Source organism: Streptopelia decaocto (assembly GCF_964273445.1).
Source record: "Streptopelia decaocto genome assembly, chromosome: 6".
NCBI lineage: Eukaryota > Metazoa > Chordata > Aves > Columbiformes > Columbidae > Streptopelia > Streptopelia decaocto.
The window spans coordinates 65,993,892-66,019,350 of record NC_138660.1 but is presented as its reverse complement, the minus strand read 5'-3'; the positions used below and the strand labels follow the sequence as shown (position 1 = coordinate 66,019,350).

Here is a 25,459-nt window from a genome sequence, read left to right as displayed (position 1 = left end):
AACCATGAACATTTCCACGTATCAACAGGATAGAAATAATGACATTGTGTTTTCTAGCATCTAAACAACGTGTGTCTCAAAGACATTGCAGTTACTCTGAAAATTCACGCTGGGATCTATGTCCTACATGGTTTCAGTTCCTGTGTTAAGGACTCGATAGATGGATGGAGCTGATCAAAAAAGATGACACCTTTTCACTTTTCATGATACCTTTCACATGTAAAGTTTACCTCACCCGTCCCTTTCCTAAGCTCAAGTATTTCTGTTCCCACTCTCAGAACGGTGTGTAGAAACCTTCAGATACTGAGGGCAAACACCAAAAGAAACTTAACGAATCCTTTGAAGAGATGTAACCTCAGTTTGGGAGACTAAGTTAAAGCAAACTGTGGCATCTTAACCATCTTGGTGGAAGTCCTACCTCCCATTAATAGTGTTCAGGCATGTGGTAAAATGAAAATAAAAGTCCTATTTTGCATGGCAGCTCTGGTGTATCAACACAGCTTTCCAGAGGAAGAGCGGCTCTTCAGAAACTCTGGAGGAGCTTGAATCTAAAAGCATCACTGGTTTGAATTTAAAAGTGCCTCACTGAATCAAGATCCTTCGAGGAGAAGACAGAAAGACGTTGGAGATTCACTGAGCTGGATGAGCAGAGACCAGCTGGGGTCGGGATCTCCCATCAGCAGAGACGCTGAGAGAGGCCTGTTCAGGATCTGAAAAATGACAATGCCTCGCTTAAAGATAATTCAACAAAAGCAAGAACTGGTTTAATTTCAAAGCTCTTCGTTCTCATTGTAAGAAAGCTCTCGTTGCTATACTTAGTCTATATAAATGGCAGCTCCTGGTTGTACAAGGCCAGATGGGACGTGGATAAATGCTGGTGATCCAAGCTGAACGTGCAGCTTCAACCCAGGGCTGGATGAGAAGCGGTGGCAGTGTCGGAGAATTCCCCTCTTGCTGAGGGGGAAAGGGCAGCGAACAGCCAAGGAAAAGCTCCTGTGCGCTGAGAACGAGGACAGAAACCAAACCTTCCTCAACAATTTCAATCATGATAGTGGGCCTGCAATGATGTTGATTTATAATAATTGCAAAATAAAACAAAATTAAATAGCAAAATGGAAAAACAAAACAAACCACCTACATAACATTTCAGGCCACCTGCATGTAAAGAAATGTCTTTGCTTTTCATTAAGAGAGTTGGAATTTACTACCCTTGAGCTTCTTTTGAGAGCACAGCTATTCCAGAAGAAATTAGGAACACAAAAATCAAAGATCTCAAATTGATTCGGTGTTAGGATAGAAAAGAATAATTCAGTTTATCTTAGATACTACATTCTTTTAAACATTTTATGTAATTAACAAACAACGACAGTAGCTCTTATCTGTTATTTTAAACCCACGGCTCTTTAAGAAAAAGCAAAGATGATGTGCCTTTTACTTCACAGAAATTTCTTGATGTATTACAGGAAAACGTAAGCGCAGACATTTGCAAAACTTTCTAAATAATAAAAACCCCCAAATCTTTCTGGAGACATCCAGGTTACCGTGATTGTATGAGGTCAGCCCTTAGGCAACTAATTCAGAAGCTGTGTGCACATACGCCTGACTTCGATAAGAAAAATTATATACTAAAAAAGATGAATGTTAACAATTTTGTTATGATGTTATTAATTATGGAGAGAGGCACTGGAGTATCAGAAATTTTTGCATTGCTTAAATATTTAACTTTGAAATTACAGTTAGACCATTGAGCTTGATTAATTTGGTAACAATAAAAGCGTGTTGGCAATATTTGCTTTTGTTCACGGTGCCCGCTCTTCCAGTTTTTCAAAATGGAAAGGCCTTGTAGTTTGCAATATTTATTTATGGAATCTCCTTCCAGAAAGAGTTCAAAAAGTGAGCCCATATTTCATCTGAAAATGTTTTCGGAAGGACCAGCTGGAAGGTAAATGGGGTGATTGAAAACAAACTTCTTGCTCTGGTAAAATGTGAAAAATTTGACACAAGAGGTACAAAATTTTCTGCTAAGGCATATTTAAATGTACTCTAAAATGTACCTAAAAGTAGTGATATTGTAGAGCAACATTAAAGGAATAGCTTTCTTTTTTCCTTCAAAATCCTTTAAGTAGTTAACTTTCAAATTAATAAACTTTCCATTTATTAAATTGAAGAAAGTACAATTAGTTAATATCTTGCATTAGAGAACGTAACTTGGGATTTCACAGAAAAACTAACCGTTTCCTATTAAAAGCTGTGAGAGGCAGAGAATTGACTGTTCTCAGAAAAACACCACGGCTCCAGAAAAGACAATTGGGCTCCTTGGTTCTAATGAAAATTCAGGAGAAACTGTCCGTCAACGCCGAGCGCAGGCTGCGCCAGGGACAAGAACGACGCGCCACGACCCTGCTCCTTCCCTGCCTTACAATAACTGCCACCAAAACATCAGTAATGACACAGGAAGAAAAACTAGTTAGAGACACACTGTGAGACGCCAAGTCATTCATTATATACTTCAGTATAATTAAACAGCCTTATAAATGATGAAGTTTGGACAGCGAGAGGCCTGATTTTGTGCAGTGATATATTGCGAGTCCCAGAATGATGCAGCTCAGGGAGGCCTCAACGGCTACTTGGCTTGCAGCTGGAGATGGCACAGGGAACTAAACATGTTATTATTTTATCACACAGTAGAAAATTCCATCTAGAATAATTTTCCAAGTACTCTTTAAAAAGCTAAAACAAAGAGCAGATGTAAACCTCACTCATTCTCCTTAAGTTTTCATAACCAGTTTCCTTTCTTATTAATGCTGTATGTCTCCATTATAATGTTGCCCCCTTCTATGTGATTAACAAGAGAAAAGTATTATGAGGACTTGTCACATATTGTTCTGGTTTCTTTCACATGTTGAAATAAATATTAGAAATCAGTAAGTGCCAACTCAGTTTACAGATGAGGAAAATCCAGTGTTCATGCTAGAACTGCTATACACACATGAAAACATAAATAAAATATAAAAATACCCATAAATTCAAACCATTTTCTGACACGATTTAAAGCTTTTGGAAACGCAGAATGTCCATGTCCACAGGCGCTATAGCAAGGACACTGTCTGGCAGCCCTTGGGTTGTGTGTAACCCTCCCAGCACGGCACGCAGCCCGGCCCAGCTCCTCCATAGCATTCACAGCCACGCTGTAGTAGCTACAAGGGCTGTAGTAGCTACAAGGGCTGTAGTAGCTACAAGGGCTGTAGTAGCTACAAGGGCTGTAGTAGCTACAAGGGCTGTAGTACAGACGCTGACGTGCAGCAGCTGCCTCGGAGCATGGTTAGGAAGACGTGCAGCCTTCGAATCCCATCTGCGTACACTCACCCTGAGAAAACGAGGTGTAAAGCTGGAGCCAGAGTGGAAGCGTAATTCTGGAGAGTAAGTGAAATGAGGGAAGGCTGGTGCTGTGTGAGAGCGGAGAATGAACTTGAAATAGAAACCTGCTGACACTAGAAATCACTTGGATGAGGGAGAATGAAAACAGCGATGCAGGACATGAGACATCCAGGGAACTGGGATAGGAGTGCGAATGGCTGAATGTGAAACCGAGAATCAAGAAGAATGAAATAATGACTTCAAAAAACACATGCCCAGGCCAACAACCCTCTTAATTCCTATGCTCCTCGGGGCGAATCGCTGCTCTCGCTTTTCTGGCTTCAAAGAATCATCGTGGATTGAGATCCCCAGTTCTGCAAGTACTAGAAAAGGTACCCAAACCTCAGCAGCCCAGCGAAAGAGCTGGCGAGGAAAGCTCCTACCACTGAAATACCTTCTGCAAAATAACCTGGGTTATTTTGATAAATAGATAAGAGATAGGATTGTGCCACAAAGTCTCAGAGAAAACCTGTTGCTAAAAGGTACAGTAAAACATAAAGGGAAATTCTTAATTCCATCTGCAGAGCAAGGTTTGAAGATTATATAGTACAAAAGATCTGGAACAACATATCGAACAATTAAAAATAGTAGGTAGCTCCATACCAATTAAAAGCCATCTATTTAATGCAAAGATTTCCTTCTATGGAGAAAAATAGCACGTTATCATATAATTAAAGAGTGCATGATAATGTACAAGGTACAAGTGGGTGAACCAAGGTCACTAAGGTTTTGAAGTATTAGACTGCAAGCGCAGTAATGCGTATTAAATACAAAAAGCCCCTGCATTTAAAAATAGATCAAATGGAATAGAAACAGTGCCTGCACATACCTATACAGCTGTAAACATTTTCCTAGCAGTAGACGAAAAAGAGTACAAAATAAAAGCTAAGATGCCAAGAATAAGAACTAAATGTTGGGTTTTTTTATGTTGTAGAAGCATTGTGAGGTTTATCCATAGGTACATATTAAAACTTTAAGGAAATAACTAGTAAAACATTAACCTGACAGAAAGAAATAATTTCCCTGCCCCAGTTTTTCACACAGAAAAATATGTTTACTCTTCACCCAAATGCAAACTTTGATAATTATTCCCCCAAAACATTTGGTTTTCTTTACCAAGTGTTGCAGGTCCCGACTTCAGAACAAATAGAAACATTCTCAAAGGTCTCTCCTTGAAGGAAACAGTAACAACAAAACAAACCCTAAAAGTTTAAGGTCAACACGGCAGAGGTAGAAATAACCCCTCTCAGTTCAGTACTGTTCATATTTTAAATGAAAAAATGTCTTCTGTTCTGGGGCTCCAAAAAGGAAAAAACAAAGGAAAACCAAAAGAGAACTGCCTTCATTTCTTTCTTAATTTGAGCTTCCGTCTAACAAACAGATACTGTTTGTTTCCTTATTTTAGGTCATACAGGTCAGTTGTGCGTGCTGCACTTTTTAACTCTTTCCCAGCTGCTCTTCTCTCTGGCACCACATGAGTGCTGAGAAAACCCAGAACGACACAAACCCCGACACATCTGCCCGTGTCCACTGCGTGTGCTGATCCACAGCAGTCACACAAGGTTTTAGCACCCTTGGTACACCTGGGCTGAAAAAACCCTTAAAATGAGAGTTTCACAGGAGAGCTCTGACTTATCACAGAATCCCAGAATGTCGGGGGTTGGAAGGGACCTGGAAAGCTCACCCAGTGCAATCCCCCCATGGAGCAGGAACACCCAGATGAGGTTACACAGGAAGGTGTCCAGGCGGGTTGGAATGTCTGCAGAGGAGACTCCACAACCTCCCTGGGCAGCCTGGGCCAGGCTCTGCCACCCTCACCGGGAACAAGTTTCTTCTCATACTTAAGTGGAACCTCTTGTGTTCTGGTTTGTACCCATTACCCCTTGTCCTATCACTGGTTGTCACCGAGAAGATCCTGGCTCCATCCTCCTGACACTCCCCCTTTCCATATTGATCCCCAGGAATGAGTCCCCCCTCAGTGTCCTCTTGTCCAGCTCCAGAGCCCCAGCTCCCTCAGCCTTTCCTCACACGGGAGATGCTCCACTCCCTGCAGCATCTTGGTGGCTGCGCTGGACTCTCTCCAGCAGTTCCCTGTCCTGCTGGAACTGAGGGGCCACAACTGGACACAAGATTCCAGGTGTGGTCTCCCCAGGGCAGAGCAGAGGGGCAGGAGAACCTCTCTGACCTACTGACCACCCCCTTCTAACCCACCCCAGGTACCATTGGCTTCCTGGCCACAAGGGCCCAGTGCTGGCTCATGGTCACCCTGCTGTCCCCAGGACACTATGTAAAGATACTGACGGAACAAACTTGGTACTAAGTTTTCACTGTGTTGCATCGCAGGGTGTTGCACTCCAGAAGAAAAGAGCATCAAGGGGACCATGGCATCCTAACACCACAGCAAGTTTTATTCTCCACATAAACAGCTACCGAGAGCCATTCAAAGTTCAGATTCGAGAACTAAGTAACTTATTCATGAATTTATCCAGCCTCTTACTCAACAGCATTTTACACACTTGGTTTGAAAAGCCCCAGATGAAGGTGCCATATTCAGAAGTTCAGAAATGAAGCTGTACCCTCATTTTGGACCTGTCTACTAAAACAAAGAAAAGCAAATATGTAAATTTCTAGTGAATTAAAGTGTCCCATTAGGAGTTCAATTATGTTCTGAAATTATGTCTTAATTGGTTTGCTCATAGACGAGCTGTACAGCTAACCAAAAATCTACTGCCATATAATCACCACTAAATTCCAGATATTACTACCCATTAAATTAACAGCAGATAATGAGTGGGAAATTAGCTCTATTTCCATAACAGAATTTTTTTTTCCTATATTAGAGTGTTTTATATATTTAGTTTCAAAAGAGAAAAAAAATACATGAAACCCTCCTGAATATCTAACATTTACTTTGATCAGAAGTCCGCACATTCCAAATAAACAGGACAAGCAGATTGCACGTCAGATTCATGTCTCTAATATTTAAAATAAGTCATTTTTCTAACCTCCTTTAGAAATCTCCAAGAGACTGACCACTATTTTACTTTGTGTGCTGTTGGCTCTTTTTTTTCCATGTAACTTCTGTCTTTTTGAGGGGTGATCCCCATCCCCATTCTTCAGATTTTAACATCTGAGGTATTCCTGGTTCTCCTCAGTATCACACACGGTTATTGCAAATCATCTCTAGTTCGAAAAACTTATGAGAAAGAATAACAATAAATGCAGAAAAAATACAAGCTAAGGACTCATTCTTGTAACTAAAAGGAGGAAAAGAAACCAAGCTCCATCCATACAGCTTATTTTTCACGTTAGTAGGATAAATAAACTTACTAAAAAGAGTTACAACTTTTGGAAGCGTGGTCAGGCCGCTGAACTTCAGCTGCTGTTTAATTCTCGTTATTTTGAAGGTCAAAAATTTACCTAACTTATCATTTATGTATAAATGCATAATACAGATTATTTTACTTACCTTTGCTGTCTGAAGGAAACAGATTTCAAAGATCTTGTCTGTAAATGATATATTCTTCAATATTTATGCCTCCAATGACCATCATCGTCAAACCGGATCTGAAGAAGGACCACAAAGCTGTACATAAGCCACACTAGTTGCAACCAGACTGAAGATTTTGAACACATTTATTTACTAAGACGGTGCAAAAATTGTGTGTTTCATACAAAACGTGAATTTATTAGCTGCTGTTGAAAACAAATGGACAAGCACCAGAGCCATTACATGGGAAAGCATTTACCTGCCTGAGCCAAAAATTACTCCGCATTAGTATATTTAAGATTAAATACACCAAACTTGGGAAATTCACTGTTATCACACAGAAATAACAACAGCGGTGACCATCCTGCAAGTTAAAGATTAGAAATGCCAAATGAAATGACACATCAGTATTGAAGTGTGTTCTACTATAAGCGCGAAGTTTATGACAAGTTAAAATACCTCCCTAAACTTCGCAAAGCCAAACTGAAGGTAACTTTAAGACAGTGTCCCTAAAAACGCCAATTATGGTTAAAATTCAACAGTACAACCATAGAGCATCATTTATTCGAGCTGTTTTATTATTTTGGTACTGTAGGTACGAAAGATGAATTTTCAGATGAAGGAGGAACCCAACTTCGAGCAGAGGAAAAGCTGCTGCTGCCTCCTGGCAGCCACAACCCAGCCGCAATGCAACCCCAGCCAACACAGCAGCTAATTCACCTTAATTATGAATTGGTTTAGAACACAATTTATCCATTCACTCAGTTATTTGCAGGCCTGGAATACCTGACTGCCAGCAGCCTTGACGTGTAGAAAGGTGATGAGATCACTTAGCAGGCCCTGTAGATGATTTATTGCTGCTTAGAGACATAACAACTAAATAGTTCTAATAGCAAAAATGCTAGTTTTTTTGCAGTTTACAGAAAAGATATTTAGTCCCAGTTTTATGCTAACACTTCACCTGAATTGTCCATGTTTGTTTCTTCTGAAGTAAACCCAACGCCCTCAACTTCCATCATCTGAGAACAGACACCTTTCATATCAACTAATGCCGCAAAAAAGCAAGTTATTGAACACATTAACAGGTACTCTCTGCTCTTTCTACTGCCTCCGAACATTTAAAACCCTTGTAGAAAAAATAACTGTCAGATCAGTCTCTGAAGTAAAATTGCATACGTACCACGATGATGCTAACTCTTTTTTTCTAATGAAAAAATCTGAAAAATAAATTGGATGTACGCTGTGCTTTGGTGCTTGACAAACTGAGAGCTGGATTGGTACGGGGGATGAAAAACGCAAATACAAAATGACCCTATTAAAGACTTTAAAAGCTATTGGGTAGGAACTGAGAGCCTGAAGTCACTAAAGAATCCAATCTAAGACACCCAAGTTTGCTGAATTAACATTAAACCCAAAGCAATTACTTGGAATTCAATGGGTCTATGTTTCGTGCACCCACGACATCTACTCCTTTGGTCAGCTCTGCCTGGCTCAGGCTGCACTTCACGTGTTCTATATTGCAAAGCAATAAGGTCGGAGGAATAAACGATAAAGTGGCGCAGAAACCAAGGCAGAAATCAGCACCAGATTTGGTGAATAAGTTCAATGTGGAAGATGCTCATCAGCGGTTCCAAGGCAGAACAGGGAGAGCTTACAATTGAAGTTGCACTGAGAACTGGAGGAAAAAACACTTCTTTTTAAAGGGAGAAAACAGAATATGGAGCAACATAACGAATGCAACATTTCATTGCACCATTTACAACAATTATTCTTCAAAGTGATTCAGAGTCTGAGACTTGTTTCACCTAAAAGCATCTTTGTGTATTTAATGAGGTGCTGAGGCTTTCTATCAACTGCCCAAACGTAGCTTTCAATTTGCTTAAGAACTTGAACCCCATACAAATCTCCCCAGATTTTTTAAATGCCACTGAAAAGATTCTTTTGTTTTTTGCCTGACAAGTAAATAATTTTCACTTCGCCTTTAGTATTAAGAGACGAAATTTTCTTTGTTGGCATCGAACTGCACAACCAAACTCCAGATATTTAAACTCTGCTCCCATCGCAGACGTTACTCCTGATCAGATTTAATCACCTTCCTCGCATATATAACAACTAAGTACCATTAATTTTGTTCTCAAAACCTCTAAGCCTTCTTGGAGGAGTTGAAGCATCACATCACATCACATCATCACAGGGAAGAAGCTTCTCCTGTGTTCAACCCTGTGTTGGGAATCTTCCAAACCTCTTGGGGCCTGTTCACTTTGCTGAAAGGCACCCAATGTTTCATTATTTTTTCTACATGCGATTTTATGATCATCACCCTAACAGCCAGAAGGAGTCAGTGTGACCTCATCTTCAATTAATGTGAATTTACCAGTGAAATTAAAACACCTTTTTAATAACCCTTTATCTTCTTTATAATCTCTGATTCTGGTACGTTGGTTGACACTGATGCAAAAAAAGGCACAGCTCCATGGCACTAGAAATAAAGGGACAGTCATAAAGGGACTCAAACCAGACATCTTCTGTCTTAAAGAAACCCCAAATTCTCTGCTTTTCTTTTTTAATTCTCTAGCACCTTGTTTTGAATGTTGTTCCTCTAAATATCCTGGAGTATGAAGAGTTGGTTCTACAAGATTCTGCATCCTAGTCTGGTGCCAGCCCACCAAACATATGTCTCTGCTCAAATGTTCAAATCTGTTTTGACTCTTCTTTTTTTCAATTTCTTTCTGGACCGGGGACAAAACATTTATTTAGATACAACTCAACATTTAGTATCTTGTGAGATATGAAACTTTCTAAAACTCAAATATATTTTTGTTAATTTATTCCCAAGCAGCAACTTTGAAGATGCAAAACCGTCTGAACACATGACAATCATCATTCAAATTAAACGCTCAAAAAGCATTGGGGAAAAATAATAAATTGTTTTTAGACATTACTTTTCACACTCACGGGTGCTACTAAGTCTTAAACCCATCAGATTTATTTTTAAGCTAAATATTTTATTGCATAGCTATGCAAAACCATCAATATGTTTCTCTGATGTCTATTAGAAAATGTCTTTCCATTTGTTCCCAATGTAAACAGCTCCTGTACTCTGTTTTTGTATTATTTGGGATATGGTGGATTTTCTGCTCTTATTGACCCAACAGCACACATTATTGTTCAAACATTGGACAAAAATAAGCGGAATGCAGAAAAAGCTGCAGCACAGGGCACCCTGACCCCCGCCGGGGTTTCTTTACTTGGGTTTCCATGAGTTGCGGCAACTGTCCCCAACCACCCCCCGCCGGGGCTTTGCTTTTAATTACAATATCACAAACGCAAACAAAAGACGCTCTAACCTCAGGAATTCAATATTTGCATTAGTTTCAGCAAACGAGCTTCTTGAAAGAGCCAACTTCTGCACAGGCAGAAATCCAAAGGAGCTCTGATGAAGTTACTGGTGTCACTTGAAATGGCACGGGTGAAAACATGCCCGAGCTTCATCTAGATGTTTTGGTATTAATTGAAACCCATTAGCTTGGATAGGTGCAAAACATCAGAACATTTTATTTTAGATAAGGGATCATATGCAACAGGCTTGTTGCATATACTACATATAATACATACACTACAAGACTTTGTATCCTCTATCAGGCATTTGCCTATGGGAGGTTGGATTTTCTTAGTTGTAAATAGAGGAAAAAAAAAAAAAAAACAAACTTGCCATCATATGAAGATTATTTCACACTAAGAAAAATACATAGAAAACACAAGAAGTTTCAGGATTCATCATATATCTGCATACAGCTACAAGAGGGTAACTCAATGTTTTTTAAGGACAAATTTCAAGGACTAGGGGACTTGAAAAACTCGTAAGGGATCTTGGTTTTGCAGCTCTCTATTTCTCCAGCCATGACCAGAGATGCACGGCCTGTCCTGCGGATCACACCTGATGGGGGGGGAAGAGGAAGGAAGAACGGGAATAAGCGTTGCCCAAACCACCCCGCGGCCCCTCCCCGGGTCACAGCCTCTCCTGTGCCTTTACAGCCGCGAGACGGTTCGGCTCAGTTCCAAAGGCACAACAGCCTACAGGAAAAATGAAGAAAACCACCCCGATTTCTTTTCTTGTTCCACAATGACGCAGAAAAGGCAGCCTCAATATTTTACTAAATTAATAGTTTCAAGCAAGAAATAAATAAACCAACTGTGTTGGTTTCTTGTCAGAGACGAGCAAGTGAGAACTAATGAGATTGTGTGACAGATGACTCTGCTCCAATATTGTTCTAAGAAAGAATTCTACTCACATTTACTTACATATATAGAGATAGATATGCTATATTAAGTCTAAACCATATGTGCACACATAGAAATACTATATTTATAAGCATATAAAAAAGTATTTTCTCTGTATGTATTAGTTACACTGATACTTTATTTTTTAATATAGTCAAAATCTCAGTACTATTAGAAGTTTTGAGAATCAAAACAATATTTCCGAAAGAAAGAAAACCCCACAACCCTCAACACGACACTACTACATTACAAAGAAATTCCATTTCTCTTCCACACATGAGTATCTTCTTTTCTAGGTTATTTATAAACACTTTTAAGCAGCTCATCTCTCTTTAAAGCTGAATAGTGTAACAACTTCTACAATTAGCAAAAGCAAAGTTCTCCATGGATTGTCTAATGTGCAACCATCTCTTGGAGTATCACAGGACTTCAGGTTGTATATCTTAGGAAACTAAAACTACAGTTGAGCCCACATAAGGGGTAGAACAAGCTAAGAGAGAAATGACAAAACAAATGCAGAAAAAAACAAACCAAACCAAAACTCCCCTCTATCAACCCAACCACTAAGGAAATAACAGAATCATAGAATCATTTTGTTTGGAGGAGACCCTCAAGATCATCAAGTTCAACGGTTAATCCAACCCAAGCACTAACCCATGTCCTGAGAACCTCATGTCCGTCTGTCCAACCCTCCAGGGATGGTGACTCCAGCACTGCCCTGAGCAGCCTGTTCCAATGCCCCACAGCCCTTTGGGGAAGAAGTTGTTCCCCAGATCCAACCTCCCGCCCATGCATTACGTTCTGCCACAACGTCATTCCCAAACACGCCCTCTAGCCTTCTCTTTCCTCTTCTCACTCCTTTGCTCTGGCCTGGGCAGCAGAGCCTGCTCTCAGCTTTACAGGGGCACACAAGTTGGGCCTCATTCAACCAAGCACAGAGAAGCTTTTCCATCCATTTATTTCCCATCTCAGGTGATGCTCAACTAGGATCTGCACCATCCGCAGCCACAGCAAGATGAAGAACATGGGATTTAAACTCCATCTCTCATTCATGTAAGTTAAACAGCGGAAAAATGGGGGGAAAGCCCAGTGCTGCCCTAAGAAAATTATTATCCGCAGCAAACTAGGTCATAGAAGTGAGCAGGGTTTACTAAATATATACTTACTTTGTAGTTAAGCAACTACTGACAAAGCAATGAGATTTACTCATGCTTCACTCAAGTACTGTTCTGAATTGTGACTAATTAACCGCGCAATGACCAGTCACACATCCCGCACCCGCATCAGCAAATCTGAACAATCTCTCAACAAAAATACGGGTTTGACCTTTTTAAAATGAATAAAATACTTTGCATCTATATTGCCATTCATCCAAATGTCTAATGTATCTATAAATATACTCTCAAATGTAATTCCCAAGTCACGTGAAGATGATACTTTACTAACAGAAACTGTGGCAGAGTCATTTTTAGTGACCTCCTCAAATTCTTGGTACGTTGATGACACACTTGGAAACAAAATACCAAATTTCTGTCAACTCTAATCTCGTGGTTATAACACTGCAAAGGGAGTTGAAATTCTTCTGAAAATGTGAAAATGCGTAAATTGGGAAAAACGAATGAAAGAATTAGGAATGCTACCTGTTGTTCGGGTTTAGACCCAAGAAAGAAAACAGGAAAAATATAACTGTGTAAGTATCATTGAGCTTCATAACATGACATTCTTCCTCTGCTGTTTAGATCCTTCCCAAAATATACCCCTGCTTGTGGCAGTCGCTGTAACCCAACAGCATTTTATAGGCCTGGGGCAGCATCTTGTCTATAACGAATCCATAGAGAACTGAGGTCACGGTAATAATTTTTACAAACACAGAACTAAAGACTGAAGGGACTGCATTATAGAAACACGGACACAAAGCTTTAGCATCTGAATGGGGATTTCCTATAGATACTTGCATTTAAAACCTGCGAGGATGTTACAAGTTGCACTGAGGTCTTGTTTTGGGTTGATTTTGAGAAAAGTGCATCCTGACGTTTACTATTATAAAAGAATCAGTGTTCTTGTGCTTTCAAACAGTGAAGAGCAGAAATCATGGCAGTGAATCAGAACACTGCAAAGAGGCCACCATAGAGCAGACAGAACACTGACATCTCTTCAGAGGCTTTATTTTAAGATGGAAAAAATGGCACCGTGTTGAGCCTCGATTGTTTGAAGAAATATTCTCCTCCTCCAAAATTAAATTAGAAACATTTAGAAGCACAAAATGCTGTAAATGTAAGAATGTATGAATTTGTGTTGATTACACAGCAAAAGAAAATAAAGGCATCTCTTCAGATATGTCTCTTGTTTTATTTTCCATGTTCTTTAAAGAACAGAAAAGGCAATCAAATGCAACAGAAAAATGGTATTAATTGGCTGATCTTGGGACAGCTTCCATTCAACAGTATTTTTTCCGTTCTTTTAGCTGGAGCATAATTATTCAGCACAAACTGCCCGGTTTTCTACCACGTTTCAGATACCACCAGGCAGAATGCTCAGGAGCAAACTGCTCCCACAAGGAGGACACCAGGACATCCCCAAAACCCCCCAGCACTAATTCTATATGGTGATAAGTAGAGAAACAGTCCTTTTTAAATTATACCTTAGCCCCTTTTTACCAGTTCTGCCCACTTATGGGTATCACTATGGCCAGGGCTTCCCCTCCATCCGCACCAGTCCCTGTTCTCCTGGTCATTGGCATTTACTTCTATTCATAGCTAAGCAATAATTCCTGGTGAAATTGTAAGCAAGACTATATGGATGTTTCCATGAATTCATAAATATCTTATGTATTTTTAAGGAAAGGAACCAGAAAGAAGGTCGACGAGAAGTGTTTCTGAGAAATCTTAGAATAATAGTTACTAGGTTTCAGGGGCCTTTTCTGCATTTTAACTTCAATATTCAACTGTAACTCTGAATAATTTCCCAGGATAAGAAGCATTTTTTTGGTCTGTATTTTAACATCTGTAGTTTTACAAAGGATTTCTCTTGTGATGGAACTCCCAGAAACAAACTGATTCCCAAGTGCCCCCAAATCCCACAACATTTAACAGGGCAATACTTCTTTATATTAGCAGCGCACGTTCAAACTGAAACCCAGTCAGACACACGAAAGATTTTTCTAGAGACAAAGAAGAGTTACAAAAAGCATCAATAAAACAGGAAATAACAGAAAACAAACAAAGAATTCTCTAATTGGTCAGGTAAGCCTGTATGCGCTTTGTTTTTGCTTCTAATTATACTAGAAAAACGTTGGGGAAGTGATCCTTTTAATCCTGCTGTTTACCTTAATGAAGGAGAATGGTACTCACTCGACAAGTAACATCCACAGAATGTTTAATCTCAAAGTACTGGTCATATTTACTATATTTTTGCTCCTCCATTAATACAAGATTTGTAGCACCACCATAATGACAATGCTTTTAAAACAAGACTGTAAACGAGTATCAAATTCTGATTGATTACTATCAGGAACAATGAAAATCATCTTCCAAAACTTCATTTCTTCCTTTTGCCAAACTTACAGCAGCTGCTATTTAGCTGATGATTTAGGAGAGGCTACAAAAGGCATCAGAAGCAATTTAGTTACACAGGTCTAATTTAATAAAAAAATACCTTGCGAGATGATTGTATTACTAAGAGCAAGGAATTTATCTCCCTTTTCTACTGTGTGCTCAGTACATGCAGATCAGACCCGTGGAACCTGCAAACCACTTGAAGAAATATCAGAATACTCCTCAAATGGAATAATGTCATTTTCTTTTAAATCGCAAATTTATTTCAAGTTATGCCTGTATTCTTTCCTTGGTTAAATAAAATATAAAATCCCATTTCCTTCCAGTTCACTGTGCTGCTTTCTTGAAAAGCAGGTTTTCCAGGCACATTAAAAAGAGAAAAGCCGTGGCAGGTTTTTGCCTTTATTTTTTTTAAAAAAACAAAACCCATAATTCTGGATGGATTTCCTAATTTTTTCACCTAATTTCCCCTCCAATATATGTGGCTGCCTGATGAACAACCCTGGTTCGGCGTGTCCAATCTGCCGTGCCGTTTAATCAGCTTAGGGCCATTGTAATTTTGCGCTATTACCAGAGCGGACTTGGGCATCGGGCGGGGAGTTCTTGTTTCCGCAGGGCTCTCAAAGCCGTTTCCAATCCAGATACCCAACCATCCCAAGGTTCCCCGGGCTGTCTGTGCCTTGGGAGCTCAGGCCAGCCCGATTCCCACCGCTGAGGCACGTTGGGTTAAGAACTCATTGCTTTCCGCGGAGAAAAGATGAGCCATGGCAATGGAGGCACCTTCTGACTGGCCTTTCCAGCTCTGAAGATGCACCTAACGCAGCTTTACAAATTCAGGCTTTAGGCTGCCATGCCTCCTGATGTCTCTGCCTTTATCAGTTTTGTCTCCATCATTATTCCTGCCATCTTATTTTTACTACAAAGAAAATCTTTCAGGAAAGCTGTCTGGTTCCTCCCAGGGGTTTGAGGCACCTCTAGCGCACGCTGACATCTCCACAACAGGCGCGCAGACAATTAAGCCAGAAACAGATAAAAAACAGTATTCCCTTCCTACTCGGTTGAAATGAGGTTTGGAAATTTTTGTTCAGAAAAAGACCTTGTTAATTTTTTGAGACATCTCCCAAGAGAACCGTAATCATCAGATCCCCATTTCACAGCCACCAGGAGGCATTACCAGGATTGTGTCGCTTAACTTCCTTTGGATCCAGATATAGCACATGTGCGGTTTGGCTCTTCACAGTCTAAAAGCAGAAACGGTATTTGTAGTAAATACTGTTTTATGGAAGTAATTAATAAGCCAGGTTTGTCTCTAAGATGGAGTGTCTGCATTTCTGAAGACCCTCCCGGGGCAGCAAGGAGCCCAAGGACAAGTTGTGGTTTAGATCTTAAGGAGGGATTTAACTATTTTTGTTACGTTGGGACAAAATATCACCTAACAGCTCTTCTTTAAATCTGGAGCAAACCCATCCAAGGCCCAGAGCCAGGCTGGTCTCCGGTTTCACCCAGGTGACGCTGCATCACCGGCTTGGAAGTGACGACTGTCAGAACATGAAAGTTCAGTTGGAACATTGTTCTAATTCAGAAAAGTGCAGGAAGGGGAAAATAAAATAATAATAATAAGAAAAATTCTAAGTTTACCTCTATATTTCTACAAATGAGACCAAGGTGATATCGACAACTCTAATGATTTCAAACTATTTGAGAAATAGCTTTCATCTTCAGCTCCCGCACTTACAGGTTTCTTAGAAACACTGCATATTTTAACAGATTTCTTAATCACTTTCTAATGGTTGTTTGGGATACGTAGAAGACTGAATATATATATGCGAGAAAAAGCAAGATGCAAGGGTACTCTGCATGTCTGTCCCCATCACCGAGCCTGTTACAGAATCGCTGCTCAGCTGCACATTTCCCACCTGGCCCCTATTGCCCCAATGTGCCAAGACAAATACTTGCAGAATAATGCCAGTTTAAACCACAATTGTCATTTTGATTTTCAAGACTTTAATGACACTTGAGATAATACTAGACGGTTTTTAAGGAAAGGTATCAAAAGCTTAGCTATGAGTATCCACGTCAAAATAATGATGCTGTTAAAAACTGCCATCTATTTAACCCATTTTAAAGTTTAATGTCAGGATTTTGGTTTTGTTACCTCCTGTTCATAGTTAACAGACCACAAATACATACCCCCTTCTTGCTCTTCTAGAATTACTCTAATCTCAAATTAAACAGTACAAATTACTAGTAGAATTGCCATCCTAACTAGTGGTAAATAAAGCAGAGGCATTTATGTGCATCCAAAAACGAAGGCAAAAAATGCTATGTAAGTTCAATAATTTCTTCCAATCTTCCTCTCATCGTCTCTACCAGCTTCAGCCCAATTTTGACTCTCACTTTTTTCAATTGATCTAGAACTAAATCTTGAACCAGGCAGATCACTCCATTCCTACAAAGTCCCACAGACCCCCAGTCGCCCTTTCCAAGGTCAGCACTGGGTCCTGCAAAGCCGGCGCCGTCGGCTCGTGGATCCGCACAGCGCTCAGGCGGCGCCACCGCCTCTCCCAACCATGCACAGATTCGCATCCATGCCTTAAATGTAATCGATTCTTTCATATAGCCATACAAGGTTGTTTTGCACTAAGTGGTTAAGCTGAAGGAAAGAAACAGGAAAAAAAAAAAAAAAAGAGGAAAAAAGGGCCTTTGTCCTGAAACAATTTTTTCTTTGCTTTCTTTGGAAGAGTCATCTAAACCCCACTACTGTTGCAGAATGCTCGTTCATGACATTTAGCCTTAATCTTGGCTTTCTTCATCTCACTGCTTTATTTCTAGCTATAAGTCCCTACGTTAGCCTAAATATTTCCTTTTTATCTTCAGTTGTTTATAACGTCAGATATACGTAGGCTGTTAAGGCTTTTCTTGCTTGTTCTCTTTTCTTAGCCTTTTAGTAACATTATTTCCTTAAGAAACCCAATAAAGGCACATTCACGTACCTCCGATAAATAAGGTAACCCACCATTTTAGCCCAGAAGTGGTATCACTAAATCACTTGGTATAAAATTCCACAAACCCAGCTATTTCCTGAAATCCTCAGATTTTGATAATATTTGTGCAGTAAATAAATGCAAACATGAAAATATACAAAAATGATGTCATCAAACCAAGAAACCAATACGCTGTTCACAGAAATCCGAAGCGTTTTTGCTGTGCAAAGTAAATACACAGTGATATGGTTTTATACAAAATCGACGTAGTTAAATGTCTGTATGTTCATAAATAATCCTGGCCATTTGAAAATGGTGTTGTGGCAATAACCTCAATGCTGAGAAAAAGTAAACATCACAGAGTGAATGTAACTTAATGATCTATGAGAAACTGGTATCAAATTTCTGCATTTTCACATTCGACTGCTGGTGTTACTACTGGAGGAAGCAGTTCTACTGTTTCTGCCCCACACCTCACCCTTCCCACAGCACCAACACAACTAACCACACCAGCAGCTGCCCCTTCAAACAAACCTGTTTTCTCGAATTAACTTCCTGCTGTAATTCATGGTACAAAAGCTCATGCTGGTAAAACGCAGGCATCGGTTTCTCAGAAGCAGAGCACACGAAGGTACCCATGGAGAGATAAGGCCATATGGAGCAAAAGCAGAGGTGGGGGCCTGGAAATGCTGGAGTCATCATGGGCACGAGCCAGAGTCACCCATAGTTAATGTGTGTTGACACAGGGCAGAGTACATTTGGTCTACGATCTCACTTTTCACTTATCCCCAGATAACTGACACTTACCATAGGTTAAGATCACAGAAACGTGGTGTTTGGAAAGGAGCTCTGGAGGTCTCCAGTCTAAGCTCTTGCTATGAGTAAGTCTGATTAGATCAGGATGCTCAGGGCATTGACACATCATTTCACCCACCTTCGAAAATGGATTTCTACCATCTCTCCGGTGGCTGACCACCTCCACGGTGACTTCATTTTCCTTACTTCTACCTGGAATCTCCTTTTTTCCAACTTGTGTTCATTGCGTCTCCCTGTGCACTCCAGGACACGTCTGCCTCTGCCTTCTCCAGCCCCTCCAACCAGGTGGAAATGCGCTTGTCTAACTCCCCCTCCTTGGATGACGACCGACTCTGTACGACTAACAGAGGTAAACCCGTAAGTCTACCTCCTGTTCAGCTTACAGAGAGAAAATGGGCCTCATTTACTGTAGAAATGAAGCATAAACACACAGAAAAGACTGTACATGAGGTGAACAGGCAAAGTTCAATAAATCTCTTTATATCCAACCAACAGCCCCATTTTTAGGTATTTCAACTGCTCCTTCCACTATTCAGTACAACTACACCTCAGCATGCAAATAATTTTCAGTTGCTACTGCCAGCTCAGCAGGGGAAGATTTAAGTCTGCATCTTCTTGTACCATAACTTTTCATTTCTTGGTTGTCAAGGTCTGAGATATTTGGAATTCTGTGAACTGTAAGAGCAGAGATACTGCCAACCAAGCTCAACACCTCAGCAAGGTTTGATTTTTCTCTTGAACCACAAGAAAATGTTTCTGAAAGTAAGTCAAGTCCTTCCAGGCAGCGGAGGTTACAACGCTGGGTTGTTGTTGAGTCCCACTGTTGTCATCAGCAAAAGCTGCAGACGCTTCGGTCTTCTACCACTTTTTGTAAATAATGTTGTAGTTTAATAAACTTAATAATCTTTGGTTTTAATATGCTTAGAAGGGAAAGTTGCTTCCATATTAGGGAGGAAAATAAAAAACAACACAAAAAACTACAAAGGTAAATGTTTCCACAGTCCCTTGCTTCATTTGATGCAGGTCCCTGCTATGTCTGAAAAGGGTCTGAAAACCCACCCGTCCATTCCCTCTGCCTCCCCCTGCTACCATGGCTGGTTACAGGGTCCTGCGTTGGTGTCAAAGTCATTAACACAAATAGTTAAAACCAGCGTTAAGGCTGTCCTTGAACTACGTCACCCTCATGCTACCTTGAACAATTCCCCTTTCTGCAATACCAAGTCATTCATTTTTAAAAGCCTTGACGAGATGGATAATTCTTGTAGTATTTTCTACATTCTAGAGTTTAACTAGAGTTTCTAATAAAAAATTATATCACAAAGCTTCACTGAAAATGCTTTACAAGAATGGTACCATTCTTAGCTGAATGGGAATTCCCCATGGAGAATAACAGAGTCTAAAATAGCTCCACGATGTAAATCTCATTTGTTTCCCTGGGTGCTCTCATCTGCCTCCTGCTACATCAGCAGCACGTTCTGAACCCGCTCCCGCTTCCCTGAGTGTCCCTCCCCAGCTCCTTCCCCAACAGTTCCCATCAGATATTTCCTGAATGTCTCAAGAATATTGACTTATCTCCCCAGAACGCGTGGTTGCTCAGGCAGGATCTGCAGGGATGTGAGTGCTGGGGGGAGGCAAGAGAACCCAGAACACGTTTCTTACTCTTAAAAACAATATACTGAATGATCAGAGCATCCCTAATGTTGTCACAGGAGGTTGTAGAGGACAGAAGTATAAACGCCTTCAAAAAGGAACCAGTAGTTATGGGCTGCAGATCCATTAGTGACTACTAAAAACACACGGAGCAAGTCCAAGCTTCATTTTGAGATGCCTGATGCCGCCTGATGTTCTGATAAACAATGAAGTCTGTCTCTACACAGAAAGGGTCAGAGATGGGCCTTAGACCTGACCTGCTCAGCCTTATTAATTTATTTCTGTGACTTCTTAGTCTCCTCCCTCTTCTCCAAGCTTTGCTTTTCTGCCCCTGCAGCCTCAAACTGATCTCTTATCTCTGACCACAGTTGTTTGGGCTCCTCAAATTTCTTCATCTGCTCATGCCCCAAATTAAATCACACTCACATTCACCTGCACATTCTCTCTATTGACTGAGTTCTTCTCATCACCCCTTATTTTCTTATTTTACCACAATAACAATCTCAAAGTAAAAATACCACGACTACCTCATTTTAGTCTGGTAAAAGTTCCTCACATTAGGAACATCTTGGCCTAATGCACGTTCTCACGTCCAATATGATTGTATCTTCTGACCTGGATCATCTCTACGTTTAACCAGTTGTGCCCCAGGTGGAAAAGCTAAAGTACGCTCCATCGCTACTCTTACATCACTTATTTTCTTGCTGGGTTCCCACCAAGAGCTTGAACAAGTAACTGCAAAAGAGCAACCAAAGAACGTGACAAGCGCAAACTGCACGACACGCTCAGTTTGCTGCAGGGATGGAGTTGAAGTTGCTGGTACAGGTAGATCAAGTCACTAGGATTGCCTGTCTGCCTGCAAAACCTTCCGCCCAATTTTCCTTCACATGCTTATTTTGATGTGCTAGACAGGCTAATATTGCTCAGGAGAATCAAACTCTCTTGGTTGTAACTTCAGCATTGCTTAGTTAAATGTCTGGACACTACCTGGCAGAGGTTTAGCAAAGCTGAGCTTGATAGCTGATGAAAACAAGCCTTGAGCCCAGATAGAAACAAAGACAAGAAAATTCTGTTAAAATGAAAATATGTTCAAGAAACGCTGGGCTATTTTTAAAGTTTTAGTGGGTAGAAGATTAGTTCATTAATTACTCCTTGATAACACAGAACAAATTCTGAAACAATAAGCCCAGGAATGTCACAGTACTTCCAAGGTTCTGCTCCACATGAAGGTTTTACAGCCATAGTTCAATACCAGCCTTCCCATAAGGCTAAAGTGACATAAAATAATAAAATAGTAACTTCAATTTTTACACTTATGTATTATAGTGGTAAAGTGTAAAAATATTCAACACAAGTTGAACTTGTAAATACGAGAGCAGATTAATGGAAATAAAGGTGAAATATTTACATAGTATACGTAGTATATCAAAGAACAGGTAAAAAAAAATGTAACTGAGGTTTTGAAAAATAGGAAAGTGGGTATGTTCAATGTCAAGGCTTTGAACATAAAGTGAGTGTAGCACATTGGGTAAATGACAAAGAGAGTTACAAATTGGCAACAATAAAGATTATCTAGTAGAGATACTGGATTGAGAGCATGGAAGCACAAATGACTTAAAAGTCTAGATAGAATAACTGTTTATTATATTTATAAAAGTTTCAGAGACTACAGGCAGATGCTATATGGGCACCAGACACCTTAAAAATGGGCTTTTCAATGAGAAGAAGCTGTGGCACCCAAATGAACACAGCAGATTCGTGAAAGGCTGCAAGAACACGCATGGCAGGAAAGAAGACATCAGGAAAAAGGCAAACATTCCCCAAACCAAAATCACAGAGTGGCCATTCATCAACTGCTAAAAGGCTGCTGAAACCCTAAAATAGACTTGCTTTTCAGAAGAATCTCCTAAGAAAATTTCAAATTATGGCTCCAAGTAGGGTGAGGTGGCTGGAAGCTTCACACCAGGACACCAGAGAATCCTCATCTATCAACATTACCTAAGATTCAGAAGCAAAATAGTTTTGTGCGAGAAAAAGCAAACTGAGAGCTTTCGAACCTTGTAGTCAAAGCGTCCCGAGTTGTTTTGACAAATCTGAAACTTTTCACAAAAAAAACGAGACTACTGAGAGCAGTAAGCGGCAACTCTTCCTGCTTTGCAGAGGAGTTTGGAAGAAGGTCTGAAGGATCTTCCATCTCACAGTTCGCAGAATGCAGCTTTACACACGACACAAAGTGAGCGACTGCTGGTACTTCACTGAAATGCATCTCTCACACTCACAAAGGTCAGAATATACTCATTTATATGAGCATATTCATAACCTAATATCAGAATTATCATAACCTAGAGAATTATCTTATTTCTAAAACTTATTAAATTCTAGGATTTAAAAATCAATCTAAACAAGCTTTGGCTGTACAAGAATTCTTGACTTAATCAATGAAAAATTCAATGAATTAATGGATGGATTTCTTCTAAGTAAATCTTTGAAATTTGGTAATCAGTTTGATATTGGCAGCACATGACTTCCACTCTGCAGGAACACAACCTTGCTTTCAAAAGCTACTATGAAACTGCACGTTTTTGGGATGCTATAGTATCCCAGATATACTTTCTTCTGCGTCAATATAGCTTCAATTCCGTTAACACAATATTCTGTTTAACTTTCAAATGTTTGGTCTTGACTACAAAAAAGGCAGACTTTTATTGTTAAACATATGAAAAAAGGCATCCTACCATATTTAGATACCTCTAATACATTTTCTGAGATTGCTCCCATATTCTTTAACACTGCCACTTTTCAAATACCATCACATGTGAGAAATTAAGTGCAGTTATCATAAACATGAAAGAAATACTGATTCATACTTACAAAAATGGAAATGACGTTTGCGCAGATGCAACACGTACTATTTATTGTGATATTAAACCACAAGTAAAATAAGTCAATTCTGTGAAGCAGAACAGCCTTCACAAAGATCTGAAGGCTCAAATGATACTTTACCCAGAAGAGGACGAGGCTCCTAAGGAACTAAAAATATCCTATCACGATACTGTGGCTCAAAACTCAACCAGCGCCCTCCTCCAAATAATGTATTTTTCTAAGAGGCAATGGAAGGACTCGTGTGGTTCTGCCTTGTACATGGCTGGATGCAGTCCTATGATTTTAATTACAGATTTTTCTTTTATCGTGGACTGTTTTAATTACTTTGAACAGAGCGTTAAGCAGGAGAACTGAGGTGATATCTGTAGGCTAAATCTCTCCTGGCCTGCTGAGTGCTGACTGGGCTTTCTGCCCTGAGCTTGGATGGCTCCTCATTATACAAAGGTATATCTTAACAGCTTTGATTAAATCATCAATGAGCTCTGGAAAATGCCCCATTTTAATACGTCCAAGCATACTGAGAAGCTGGAAGGAAAACGCAGGATAAGAAGCAGCCATTGACTACCTATTGTTTTTTGCTGCTGTCTCTGCAGTTGACCGTGGGCAACTTGGCCGCCAAAGCTACAGAACATCACCTCCCGAAAAATGAGCCCGTATTCCACATCGACAAACAGAGCGTAAAAACTCAACGTCACACATCCCTGTGACTTGTGTTCTACAATTAACTGCCACATCACACGTATTTGGTGGTATTTCCACATTTACCACAGGTAAACATACAAAAACCAATCTGTAAACCATGAGGTTCTATTTTGTTTCTATCTGACTTTCGTTTTTATTTTATTCTATCCTATTGGTTGGATATTTAGTTAATCAAAGATACTCAGACAATGTTTTCTATTTTGTCCCCTACAGGCCATCGTTTCAGACCTGAGGATGTCCACGTCAGATACATGAATCATAAACACCTTTAATTGCGACTCCATGGTACTGGCCCCAAAATTGCTGCCTGAATGAAGACATTCGTGGGTTTTTTTGAAGGCAAGTTGACTTGCTCACATTTCATTTAATTCAAGAAAAACAAATATGCTCTCTAAATTCTGAGGGCTGTTCAATTCTGAAGCTACTCAATCTAAATAGGATCCTGTTTCAGTTTCCCATAATAAGTTCCCACATCGCTTTTATATCTGCCCAATTAAAAATGTGTAGAAAGCTGAAATGCTTTCAAGCCAGAAGAAAAAAAAAACCTGATTTTAATCATTAGCTTTATCATTTGTGATAAGTGAAACTACAAAAATAACTAAGTGTTTGGGCTGTACACTCAATTAAAATCTTCTATTATATATTTGCACCTGTTATAGTTTGGTTTCTTAAATCAGAAAAAGGTTCCATTGCAGAATTTAACAAGAGTGAATATAAAGTCATAGAAGTTCAGTATATTCATATTTTCCTTTTTGATTTAACACAACAGTATTCCCTAAAATGATAACATCCTATGATAACAGAGACATCTTAGGCAAAGTCTTGAATGGTCTATTCCAGAAACAAGTTTGGGAGCTGAAAAAGGCCAAGTTTTACATTCCACCTGTGATAACAATTCCTTCTCACCTTTAAGCGCCATCACCTCTGCACGGGCTGGGATTCAGCTTCAATTTAAGCATCCAACACACAAAGACCAGTCAAACACTGCGTGGAGCAACAACTGGAGGCCAGGCAGGAGACACATTAAAAATCACAGCCTGCTTCCAACCAGGCACTGCATCCGTCTTTCAACCTGCATCCCCTCGCCATCTTTTTCTTTTGTGTGTGACAACAAATTAGAAAAGAAAAGCTAACATTTCGTATGTGGACGTTAGAAATTCAAAGTGGTTTTCAGTCTTCTTAAACATAACATCAAAATATGTCTAAATGGTCATTTACCTGTATATTCTCAAAACCAATGATGTCTGGGCAGGTCAGTCACTTCTAGGGCTCCATCATGTTTGCGTTAATATCACTTTACACAGACTTTAGCAGAGACTCAATTCTCCATTTAATCCTTAACTCCTAATCATCTGCTAGACAAGATGTATACAAACCATCTATATAAACCATATGGTGCTGTGCAAAGGCGGAGCCGAACTGAATGAACCGCAAGCCCTTGCCTTTTCTGAGCACATCTGTTGCTGTGGCTCCTGACGGGACGGCACCAAAAGGGCTCCCGCCCGGGCGGGACAGACGGCAGGACAGACGGCAGGACGCATTTTGCACATGTTGCGCTCAGCTGTAATTAGCACATTCAGAGCCTGCCCGACACACAATTTTGGGGAAGCCAGCCGGGTTTTTGGTCTCTTTCCTTCTCCCAGTTCCTCCCATGACACAGGTCTCTGCTACCAGTTCACCTT

General features: G+C 40.1%; 1 protein-coding gene across 8 annotated transcripts in view; it reads right to left on the bottom strand.

Moving 5' to 3' along the window:
• Positions 1–25,459, bottom strand: part of MBD5 (methyl-CpG binding domain protein 5) — a 127,965-nt gene that overhangs the window by 76,531 nt on the left and 25,975 nt on the right. For 7 of the 8 annotated variants that reach the window (XM_082057242.1, XM_082057244.1, XM_082057245.1 and 4 more), the window contains exon 2: positions 6,887–6,984. The exons of the other annotated variant lie outside the window; for it this stretch is intronic. The gene's annotated coding sequence lies outside the window, so the exon portion shown is untranslated. The remainder of the gene's footprint in view (positions 1–6,886; positions 6,985–25,459) is intronic. 8 annotated transcript variants of the gene reach the window in all.